The sequence below is a fragment of the Rattus norvegicus genome, chromosome 15 (genome assembly GCF_021556685.1).
Source record: "Rattus norvegicus strain SHRSP/BbbUtx chromosome 15, alternate assembly SHRSP_T2T, whole genome shotgun sequence".
Classification (NCBI taxonomy): Eukaryota; Metazoa; Chordata; class Mammalia; order Rodentia; family Muridae; genus Rattus; species Rattus norvegicus.
The window spans coordinates 20,264,097-20,275,720 of NC_141548.1; the positions used below are offsets into that span (position 1 = coordinate 20,264,097).

General features: G+C 47.2%; 1 protein-coding gene across 12 annotated transcripts in view; it reads right to left on the bottom strand.

The window, feature by feature from the left end:
- Abhd6 (abhydrolase domain containing 6, acylglycerol lipase) overlaps positions 1-11,171 on the bottom strand; it is a 47,541-nt gene extending 36,370 nt beyond the window's left edge. For 8 of the 12 annotated variants that reach the window (XR_015637957.1, XR_015637956.1, XM_087585541.1 and 5 more), the window contains exon 1: positions 11,111-11,171. The gene's annotated coding sequence lies outside the window, so the exon portion shown is untranslated. 12 annotated transcript variants of the gene reach the window in all.
- Positions 11,172-11,624: the final 453 nt, after the last annotated feature.

Here is an 11,624-nt window from a genome sequence, read left to right on the forward strand (position 1 = left end):
TCGTTCTCTCTCTCTCTCTCTCTCTCTCTCTCTCTCTCTCTCTCTCTCTCTCTCTCTCTCTCTCTCTCAGAATTACATTTATCTGGGGCTGGAGAAATGCTCAGTGTTTAATAGCACTGGCTGCTTTGCAGAGGACCTGGGTTCAGTTCCCAGCACCCATGCAGAGGCTGAAACTGTAACTCAAGTTCCACTGGATCAGATCCCCTCTGCTGTCCCCCACAGGTGGCAGGTACACACATGAGTCACACACATACATGCCAGCAAAACTCTCATACACATAAACATAAATACATTTTAAAATAATGAAGCAGTTTCATTTGTCCAAACAGGTAACGGACAATAAGGTACACAGTTAATTTAAAAAAGAAAGGAAGGAAGGAAGAAAGAAAAGTAGAACAGTCAGACTTGTTGATACACATCTGTAATTCCATCACTCAAAAAGCCAAAGTAGGAAGATGTGGGAGGTCAAGTAGACTGAGCTGTATAGGTAGACAGGCAGGCAGGCAGGCAGGCAGGCAGGCAGGCAGTAGGTAAAATAAGACTCGTGCATCAAAAGACGATGAGAAAGAACACAAACAATACGCTTTTCATGTCTACACAATGGTTCTGAGATAATGGCCGGCCCTGGGAAGGGAAACCGGGTGAGGAAGAAGTGGAGGAAAGAGAGATTTCTAATGGGCACTCACTTATGCTTCCTGAACTGGCACCATGCACCTGCATACAAATTTCCCCCCATTCCCTCACAAATACAATATAACCTCCTCAAATGCAAGGAGCTCTCCTGAACTGTCTACTTCAGAAGCTACTACATAGATGTGACTATTTCGATTTACGTTAATTAGAATTAAAACTTAAGGGCCGGGGAGATGGCTCAGGCAGTAAAGTGCATGGAACACAGGTATGGATCCAACCTGAGTTTGGATCTCTCTTACCTACAGGAAGGAATGGGAGCACACCCTTGCAAACGTAGTGTAGGGAAGCAGGTAGAAGGGAGAAAGACCCCTGACACTGACCTCATCTCATCTACACACACACACAGACACACAGACACACACACACACACACACACACACACAGACATACACACACATGCACACACACATGCACACACATAGACACACACACACAGACACACACACATGCTCACACATGCACACATACACACACATAGACACACAGAGACACACACATAGACATACACACACATGCACACACACACATGCACACACATAGACACACAGAGACACACACACATACACACACACATGCACACACACAGACACACACACATAGACATACACACACATAGACACACACACATAGACATACACACACATGCACACACACACACATGCACACACACATGCACACACATAGACACACACACAGACACACACACACATGCACACACACATGCACACACATAGACACACACACATGCACACATACACACACACATAGACACACACAGACACACAACACACAAATATTAAAAATTGGTCCCTTGGCTGCATTAGCCATGCATCACGCACAGGAGCCACGTGTGGCTTGTGACTAACATGCTGGATGGTGAAAATACAGACTATTCTCATTATCACTAAACGAGAGAGGGAGAGAGGGAGAGGGAGACAGGAAAAGGGAGACAGGGAGAGGGGGAGGGGGGAGGGGGGAGGGAGAGGGAGAGGAAGAGAGAGCAAATAAATATGAGTAAAGAAATACACATTCAAGTACTGTTAAGATGAAAATCCATCTCCATTCAGAGGCACATAACCTGAAGGCCCACATTAAGGTAAGGCAATACTCAGTCCTGTGAGGCAGGGTCCCGACCTGTGTGACAGTGCAGGGGTTAAGTACACACCCATAAGAACTTCAGTCTTTAAGGTTCAAGTTCCAGTGTCTAAGATAGACACTGGTAAGGACTTTCCACCCTGCATCCACACAGCCTGGGTTAAACTATAATTTCCTGTCTCTTTTGTGGTTAGAAAAGGGCTAAGGAAAGGGTTCATAAAACCCTTGCAACTGGAGATTCTCGTCCAAGAACCAGTGGAGATAAGGCTGTTCCCTGATTCTGCTACCCTAGTGACACCGTGGACAAGATAGCTCAGCTCGCTGGGCTATGTCCATGGGCAGAAGACCAGAAAGAACAAGAACGTCTTGCCACCCGGCAACCCTGAGCTGCAACAGGCCGAGGCAGGACTAGGTAAGACACATTAACCAGGAACTCAGCTGGATGAAGGAGTCTTGTGCATCTGTGGCACAGCTTTCAAAACTCTGTCGAAGAAGCAAGGGCCAGCGTATGAGAAACATCACACTCTTAAGCCAAGAAGTAAGTTGTGATGGTCTAAGATCACTATCTCCTTGAAATCATGTTTAAATTAAGACACCACTGGAACCCAAACCAGTCTCTCCATCTGTTTAAAACAGAAACCCTAAGCCACTTAACCAGCTCCTCATGTGGTCCCTCAGACCCTGGAGCACACAACAAGCTTTCATCCTCCCTGAAGGTCAAGTGCCAGAGAAAGCCTCGAGTCAGCAAGGATTTTCTATGGAGCTAAAGGGGAATCAAAATAGCCCCACGTGTGCTATAGTAGAGACCTGGAATGGAAACTGAGCACCCGCAAACACTCTCCTGTGGTCCAAGCCTGCTCTCAAAGAACCGGGAGTTTAAAGGGGTTTATCTTTGGCAAAGGGGATATGGCTAGTCAACAGTAGTTCTGACTACAGGAACAAAGCCAGCTTCACATAGAAAAGGGCAATGTCAAAATAAAGTGTCAAGGTTTGGGGCAGAAAGCCTAAACCGGGAACTTGGTGAGCTCTCCACCCTCTTTCTAGCCAAAATCTCCTCCCCAGGAGTCTTAGCAACCTAAAACCAATGAATACCAGGCTGGTGCGGGCCTGGAACCCCATAGCATTTAGAAGGCTGAAGCAGGAAATTCACGTTCAAGGTCAGCCTGAGCTTCAAAAAGAGATTCTTGTTAAGAAAGAAAGGGAGGGAGGGAGGGAGGGAGGGAGGGAGGGAGGAAGAGAGGGAAGGAAGGGAAGGAAGGGAAGGAAGAGAAGGAAGGAAGGAAGGAAGGAAGGAAGGAAGGAAGGAAGGAAGGAAGGAAGGAAGCTGGTAGGCAGGCAGGAAAGGGAGGGAGAGAGGGAGGGGGGGAGGGAGAGAGAGAGAGAGAGAGAGAATAAAGAAGGAAAGAGAAAAAAGGATGAGAAAAAAGACAGAAGAAAGGAAGGAAGCAAAAAGTTAAGAAAAAGGGAAGGAAAGAGTAAAAAAAGAAAGACAGACAGACACAAGATAAAATCACACTCAAAATTTCACAGTTAGTGGATAGCACTGGAAAAATACTACATTAAGAACCAGGATCAAGAAGGCAGTATCAAAGACCTCACAGTCTTTCTCACATACAGATCCTAGCTTCTAGGCCTTATCTATGTGTATTCGGTAAGGGATATGTGTGGGGATGTTATGAAACCACAGAGGTCAAAGAGGAAAGGGCAGGAGGTACAGAAACAAAGCGCATGTGATACAAAGGTGGGAAGAAAACTCTGTAGGTGAAAGAGCACAACCCTGAGGGAGATAAGGAAGAGAAAGGGAGATTAATCTAAACAAAGGATGTTCTCAACCACCAAAGAAACTTGTTACTTTGTACGCTGATTAAAAATATCAAAATGCAGTGAACAGGGATTTGCCACTGGGAACCCATGCACTCTTACATAGTAAACTTAATCTTTTTGCATAAATAAGGGGGCTAGGTTGTACACAGCTCAGCACACACAAAGTTCTGGGTTCCATCTCCTGTCCTCTATAAAGTGGGCATGGCCATTCCCACATGGAATCACAGCCAGGAAGGTAGAAAACACAAGGTCATCTTCAGCAACATTGTAAGTTTGAGGCCAGCTTGGGATACTTGAGACCCTGTCTCAAACAAACACACAAATGGAGTAACAAACACTAAGTTTGTATCTTAATTACAACACTGTGCTAATTCCTAGGACAAAGAATAAAGTTCCTTATACTGTTAGCGGCATGAAGGGCCTACCCATTTTACATCTGGTTACCATAGTGATGATAATGAGGCTCTCCCCACCCCCACACCCCCCCCCCCCCGCCCTGGCCACAAAATACCACATAGTTTTACTTCTCAAGGGTCCTTCAATCCTCTAATTTCCCAGTCTCTGTCCCCTTCTCTTTAACTGCTGATACATCTTAAAACTCAGACCTTGCCTATCTCAGCACATCAGTCAGGAGGCTCTCAAACATGCCCTGACTTCAGGAAATCCTGCCTCTCTCTGTTAAGAGTAGTGATTTTACAGTCTCCCACCTGTGCGACATTTACAGATAGCTACGGCCGGGTAGACACAGAAGAACAAATCACAGAGCTTGCCCAGCCCCCAGGGTAGACACCCACAGGAGGATTGACAGACTGGAAGCTAACACTGCATGGTTGTGAATCCATTCATGAGGAGTTTCTTGTTTTATGAGAACTTTTAGCGCCCATCTCCAAGCTGGACCCTTTGGGGGACTAAGATATGAGACCAACTAATGTCCTAGTCCTCTGGAGGCCGTCTGCACTGGCTTTCTCTTTTTCTGCACAGACACCGCTCTATACCTGCAGGTCAGGTTACACACCTCGTCTCCTTTACAGCTCCTTCTGGGAGAGCAAAGTTAGGACCTCAGCTAGGGATTCCTCGGCACCCCCAGATCATCTCGCTCATTTTCCCTCCCCGAGAGCTTTTAAATGAGCCATATCATACCTTTTATTTGTCACGAGCACTTAAGACCCACTGTGCCTTGCCCTTGGTGGGCACCTAGTAAATTCCAAACACTATGCTAAAAAGTCAAAATACAACCACTTCTCAGACCAAGAAGAAAAAGCTGCTGTGGCCACCAGACGGTCTCTTGTGGAGGAGTTAGGAGTCCCTAGGGTTGCCCAGTTAGTGTCAACTTCCTGTCAGAACAGTCTGCTAGAGGGTGCAGGTCAGTGGGACAGGTGAGACCCACAGGGTCACACCGTTTTCTTCTCCTCTGCTCCTTGGTTCACAAGGGCCTTCAGCACCAGGTACGAGACTACCAGGAGCTTGCTTGAAGCCTGCCAACCCTCAGGAGTCATTTTCTCTACCACTAACCACCTGCCCAGTATCGCTTTCCTAGACTAGTCTATAAGCGTTGGACACAGCGGTTCCTTCCGCGTGTCTAGGGCTTGGGCACACGGTCCTTCTGGCCCTTTAAACCGTGGCTCATCTCTACGTCATGTCTGTGAGCATCGCACTCTGTCTGCTTCCCCAACAGCCAGGTTTGCACTTCATAACCTGGGTTCAAATCTCTGCCTTGAATTTTGAATTTAACATCACAGAACCTTACTGTGGAGGTGACATGACGCAAAAGGTCCAGAGAGGTAACTGGCAGATATTAGAGGCCTCCTCTGCACAGCAGGAAAGATCGGCCTACTGTCCCAGTACTCAGGCAGCCCTGCCATACACCACACCTTTACCTCAGCCGCGTGCCACCCGACTGTGCAGATGCTTGGGCTATAAGGAGAGGGTCTGTGCTGCCATTCTCACTCAGGGGTTAGCATCCTTACTGTCCAGTCCTCAAGTGTGTAAAACCTGGACTCTACATGGCAAGGAAAACTTTCTAGACCAAAGCTTCTGGAAAACTCTCTGGCAAAGGCTACTGCTACTCTAGGTAATCACTTAACAAGAGGAGGACCCCAGCCTGCAGCAGTTAGGAACCTCAGCTTACCCCTTTCAGCACTGTCCCCTCCCCTGCAGTACCAGAGAACCAGTCAACACAGTCCATTCAGCCAGAGGAGCAACAACTCCCAGACCCACGTGGGTCCTGACAGCCTCCTGCTCTTCTTTGAACAGACAACCACGCCCAAGGTCAAGAAGCACTTTCGGGTCATGAAAAGCAGGTCCATGTCACGTTTCCACAGCAAGTGACAATGGGTACCAGATGAGCAATGTTGGCGGTCCTGCCTTCAACATCCCTGGTCTTCACCTATCCATGTCACTCACAAACTATGATAAGCAGAAAGGTCTCAGAACAAAACAAAATTGACATCTCCTGAGAGACGAATTTATCCTGGCTGTGCCTTCTGCCCATCTTATCACCATAGAAACTCAGTAAGTAATTTGGAATCAGGCACAGGAGTTACCCAGAAATGATGTCTTCCATTGTCAAGGGTTCTAAATTTACAGTTTGCAGACTCTTAAAGCCTGGCTCCAAATCAGAATCTCCCTCAGAGTCAGCTGGCAACGGAGGAGATCCTTGGCACAGAACTGTTTTTAAAACCCTTGCTGGTTGGTTAGTTGGTTCTCTCATATAACTCAAGCTGGCCTGGAGCTTGCTATGTGTAGCAAAGGATGACTTTGAACTGCTCATCCTCCCTGCCTTCACCACCAGAGTTTCACACAAACACTTTAGCAAGTGAACCCCATCTCCTGCCCAAGCAGGATATATGGGTCACAGAGCATCTGCCCCCAGGCTGGGTAGTCTAAATATTCAGAAACTTACAGAAGCTAGGCAAGAACTTGACCACTGATTTACACTGGAGTCCAGCCCACATGTGGCTCTAAGTGTACACAAAATTTAACAGAGGAAAAAGCCACGGGCAGAGCCAAACAAGTGTAAGAAGATTTTTGATGCTCCTACCTCACAGTGATGTAACCTCTGTGCATTCCGTTTCTTGGTGCTTAGACAATTTAGCAAGAGAACTTAAGGCCACCAACAGGCAGCTTTCTTAAGGTCTCACTGAGTTATACAGTGTTGCCATTTGGAACTTTCCATGAAGGCTTGCCTCACACAGCTGCTGGCCATATTTGAAACATGAAGAACTGAGTCATGGTTTAAATTTAATTCAAAATCATTTTTAAAATAACATCATGTGGCTAATTGTTATTATTCTTAAAAACCCAGAAAGTGGGGTTGGGGATTAAGCTCAGTTGTAGAGTGCTTGCCTAGCAAGCACAAGGCCCTGGGTTCGGTCCTCAGCTCCAAAAAAAACCCAGAAAGTGTTTCTGTCCCGACAGGGTCACAAAAATAAAGTTCTACTATGGCCTCTTACAGGTCCTAGAGCGGCGAAATGTATAACAATGTATATCTTAAAGTACCCAAATTCAACATCTTGTCAATTTGTATTCCAACTAAATGCAATTTCAGAGAAATTAAAAAGTAGCACATTTTCCACCGGCCTTGCAGTACGAGCCTGTAATCCTAGCTGCAACAGAGTTGCAACTAGAACAGGAGATTCACCAAGGCCAGGCCTGCCAGCACAGGAAACATTCAAGGTCAGTTTCAGCCAGCCAGCCAGCATCTCAAAATTAAAAAGAAAAGCTGATGGTGGTGGTAGTGTGGTACACCTGTGTGTGTGTGTGTGTGTGTGTGTGTGGTGTGTGTGTGTGTGTATGTGTGTATGTGTGTGTGTGGTGTGTGTGTATGTATGTGTGATGTGTGTATGTGTATGTGTGTGTGTGGGGTGTGTGTGTGTGTGTGTGTGTGTGTGTGTGTGTGTGTGTGTGTGTATGCACATGCTCGTGTTGGTAAGATCATTCAGTTGGGAAGTGCCTGACACTGAACTCTGACAACCTGAGCTCAATCCCTGGGACCCATAAAATGGAAGAAAGGAACCAATTCTTCCTGTGTGTGCCACGAGGTACATATCAGATATGCACAAATACACACATAATTAACTTTTAAATTAACTTTCAATTTTTTAAAAAGGGTGGGCATGTACACTCAATAATAGAGTACTTGCCTAACATGTGCAAGGCCCTAGTTTGAGCACCCACACCCCTACACCCTGGGGAGAAAATACAATTTGCAGAACTTGCTTCTCAGCATATTGCAAACACTTAGTTTTAAAGGTGACATCTCCCGCCTTTTTTTTGAACTCACAGCACAATAACTGATCTAGTCACCAAAACATCTAAGAAATGGTATAGAAGATTCTCTCAGCTGCTCAGTCCCCCTCCCCCAAACCCAAAAAATGATCCTTGCTTCTAACTTCTTCCCCCAAGACAGACCTGTGCCTTTCTAACTTCTTCCCCCAAGACAGACCTGTGCCTGCAACCCATCCCTCAAACCAAGGCCATCTCTAAGACAGGTCTCCTTGCATGACGCTGCATAAGTATTTCCAGTTGCACAATCTGTGTGTCTATACTCACTCTCTCTACACAGATCCCCACAGAGCTCACAGCCCACCAGTTTTAACAGCTCAAGAAAGGGAAAGCCAATCGGCTGCTTGCTCTCAATGCAAACTCAGGAGATGGGTTAGAGTTTACAAAACTTCAGAGGCTTGAGTTTAAAAAAAAAAAATGTTTGCTTCTGCTTGGCCCAAATTCACTTTCAAGTAGAGGATTCGAGCCACTCATTTGTGATTAAATATAGCTCCTTTGATCCCAAGTAGTGGCCAAAACAATCTCTTCCCAACATGGTGACCCACACACCTGGCTCCTCTAATGTAGGAACAGTCACTAAAAGCTGAAGCTCAGAGGGTAGGTAACTTGCCCAGGGCCATAGCAAGCAGAGCGGAGATATGGGCCCAAGTCTATCACTGTGGGGGAACTCTTCTATGTATGAACAAAAGCCATTATGCTACCACATAGCAGGAGCCTTTCTCCTTGTGATCCTGCTGGGCAGCAGGGACAGAGTTTAGTGTTATAGGGTTCAGAAATCATGAGCCTACTATTACTTTACAAACCAATTTATCTGTTGGCTTCCATGGAGGGAGGGGTGTCTGTCTGTCTGTCCTGGGGAGTACTAACGATTTCCTGATGACCAGAGAACCATAATTTGCTTAGGTATGCCAGGGATTAAACCCAGGGCCTATCACATCCCAGGCAAGTGCTCTAAACACTACCTCTCTTACTCCCAGCCCATTAAGGTGAATTTTTAGAAAAATTAACTGGTACCAAAAACACAGGAGCCAAATTTCTATTCTCTATATTATAAGTATTTATTAATACGAAGTTAGCCATAGGGGATGAACCTGGCTCAGTAGTTAAGAGCACTGGCTGCTCTGGCAAAGAACCCAGGTTCAATTCCCAGCACCTACATGGTGGCCCACAAACATCTGTAACTTGTGTTCCAAGGGATCTTAGACCCTCGTCCAACTTCCACAGGTGCAGGGCATACCCATAATATACAGACGCACATGCCGACAAACCACCCATGTACATTAATAAAAAGTTTAAAGAAAGGAAGTCCTTAAAACTAAGTAAAAAGTGGCTCAGAGATGCTCCGAGGTCAAACTCAGTGTGTCTTGGGAAGGGCCATTTCTAGAAGTCTCAAATCAGTCCCTTAAGAACTGTATCAACCAGACCCTCACCTTGAGGTACTATCAGGGTGGTAACTCAATGATGTTCTTTAAGTACCTTAGGCCAGACCCAGGCAGTCAGTACTTACTTTATGTTAGCCATTAGAATTACATTTTCTTTCACTATCAGCTAGGGGCAGCCAGCCACAAGGGATTTCTGAGCAGGAAGTGAAGCAATGGTTGCCTTCAAGGTCCCAGCTGAGCGGGACTTCTCTACTTCCTTTCGTTAACCACCTAGCACCTAGCTCAAAATACAAATCCCCTGCCCACACAGCGGATTGATGGTGCCCCACTGTGTGGATGTGGCCTCTCCCCAGGTCTGTGGACAAGGAGATAAATCACGCGCTCTGTCCTGAAGCTAGCATTTCACAACCTGCATCTCTAAGGTGATCAGAAAGCCCCAGGGATGATAAAACTAGTTCTGGCTGTCAAAGTGGTTAGACTAGCATCCCTAGTCCACCAAAAGCTGGGACCTGCTACTAAGGCAGCTGAAAGGGGTATTAGCGGAAGGAGAGAAATCCTAGGGGAAATACAGATGTCTAATCATGGTAGGGAAGATGACACGAAACTAAGTCATTTGAAAGTATTAGATAGCCAGACAGGCTTGGAGAATGGCCCCGCCCCTCCCACCATGAGTTTTGGGTTCCACCTCTGGTCTCCCTAGCAACTCATTTTTCTTTCTTTTTTTTTTTTTTAAGAAAAGGAAGCGTCACAATTGCCCTTTAACATTTCAAGTGCCGCATTCAAAGGAGGAAGCTAGAGGCTGGTGGTCTTCGTTGAAGCCCAGAAAAAGAAAGTATTTCCTCCCGGTAAATGCGTGGTCTTTAAGAGTTGATCCAACTGGGTTTGTCAATCACCTAGCCAGGAGACCACCTCTTAGCAAGGCTGATATGCCCGAAGACTGTTAAGGTAATGGTAGGAATAATACTCACCTTAATGAGATAAGTACATTAAAAACACGAGAAGCAGCTGCTTACACGACTTCACTGCTGAGTCTACCTGCTTTTCTGAGCTCTCTTTCAAAAAGCTAGTTTTCCCCTTCCCCCTTCCCACCTCTTCGTCAGATCCCAAGCACTCTTGCCCTGACATTCGGAACTCCTTCCACACAGCTGCTTGCAGACTTCCCACTGCAGAGCCTCTTTTGACCCGATCTCAAAGGACACGAACTTCTTCCTCTTCAGCTACCCGTTTCCACCAGCCACAGATTTACCTCGTGCCTGCCTAGTTTTCCCAAACTCCAAAAAACGAGGTCTTCGAGCTTTGACATGTTTTTTTGTGTTTGTTTGGTTTTTAAAACCAACGAGGCTACAAATCCTCAAAGGGGTGCCGAAATTCCCTGATACCAGGAGAGCGAGTTGTAGCCCTACTCTAGGGCTGTGTAGGAAGTAGGGGGTTGGGGAGAGTGCGGGACTGAATCCACCCTGGCACTAGTAGAAAGGCGCCGCGGCTGCTGCAAGCGCGGAGGATCCGGAGGAGGAAGAGAAATAGGATGCAGAATCCGCTGCGCCCTCACTTTATCCCTGGGCTTAAGGATGCTAGCATGCAGCCAGACAGTGGGGAGACCCGGCTTGAGGACGGCTCAGGCCTTTCCCCGCACCTTAAGAGAGAGCGGGAAAACGGACTAGGAAGGGAGGTTTGTATCTCGGACTCATCTGCATTCACCCTTGCGATGCTGGGGTGAAGAAGGGACTCGGAAAGTGGGGGGCGGGTGGTCAGGTCGTGGGAATGGGAGGCTGCCATCCCTCTAAGAACGTAGCCACCGTCGCCTTCCCTTCCACCTCGCTCACCAGACCTACCTCAGTGGCCGAGGTCCTGCTGCCGGATCGCCGCCCTCCAGTCCCAGGTCCCCGCACCTGCGCACTCTCGCTCTCCACGATAGGCTTAGTTTGACTCCTTAAAGGCGCAACGCACTCGCTTGCGCCCTCCGACAGAAAAACCAGCCCAACCCGCTTCAGGCGTCGTCTCTGCAGCCCGGATTTGTTTGGCTCAAAACATCAAACCCGGAAGTACAGTGGGTATCGGTCCCCAGCAGCGGGTCTCTAACAACCGCGAACCTAAGGCAGGAGCATCCATTGGATTCTCAGAGGCCGAGCCGAATCAACCCTCCCACTGAAGAGTGCTCAAGGGAGGGCATTGGGGAGCAGGCATTGCTACTCTGCCAGGGGAAGCCACAGTTCATGGGGCGCTGTTCCGTTTATTGAGCATCTACTGTGTGCCTGGCACTACTGAGTCTCTCGCACCGAAAAGATTCAAGCAGGGTCTTGGCCCTGAGAGCTTAGGGGCGCTTGGGAAATCCAAAGAAAACCCAAA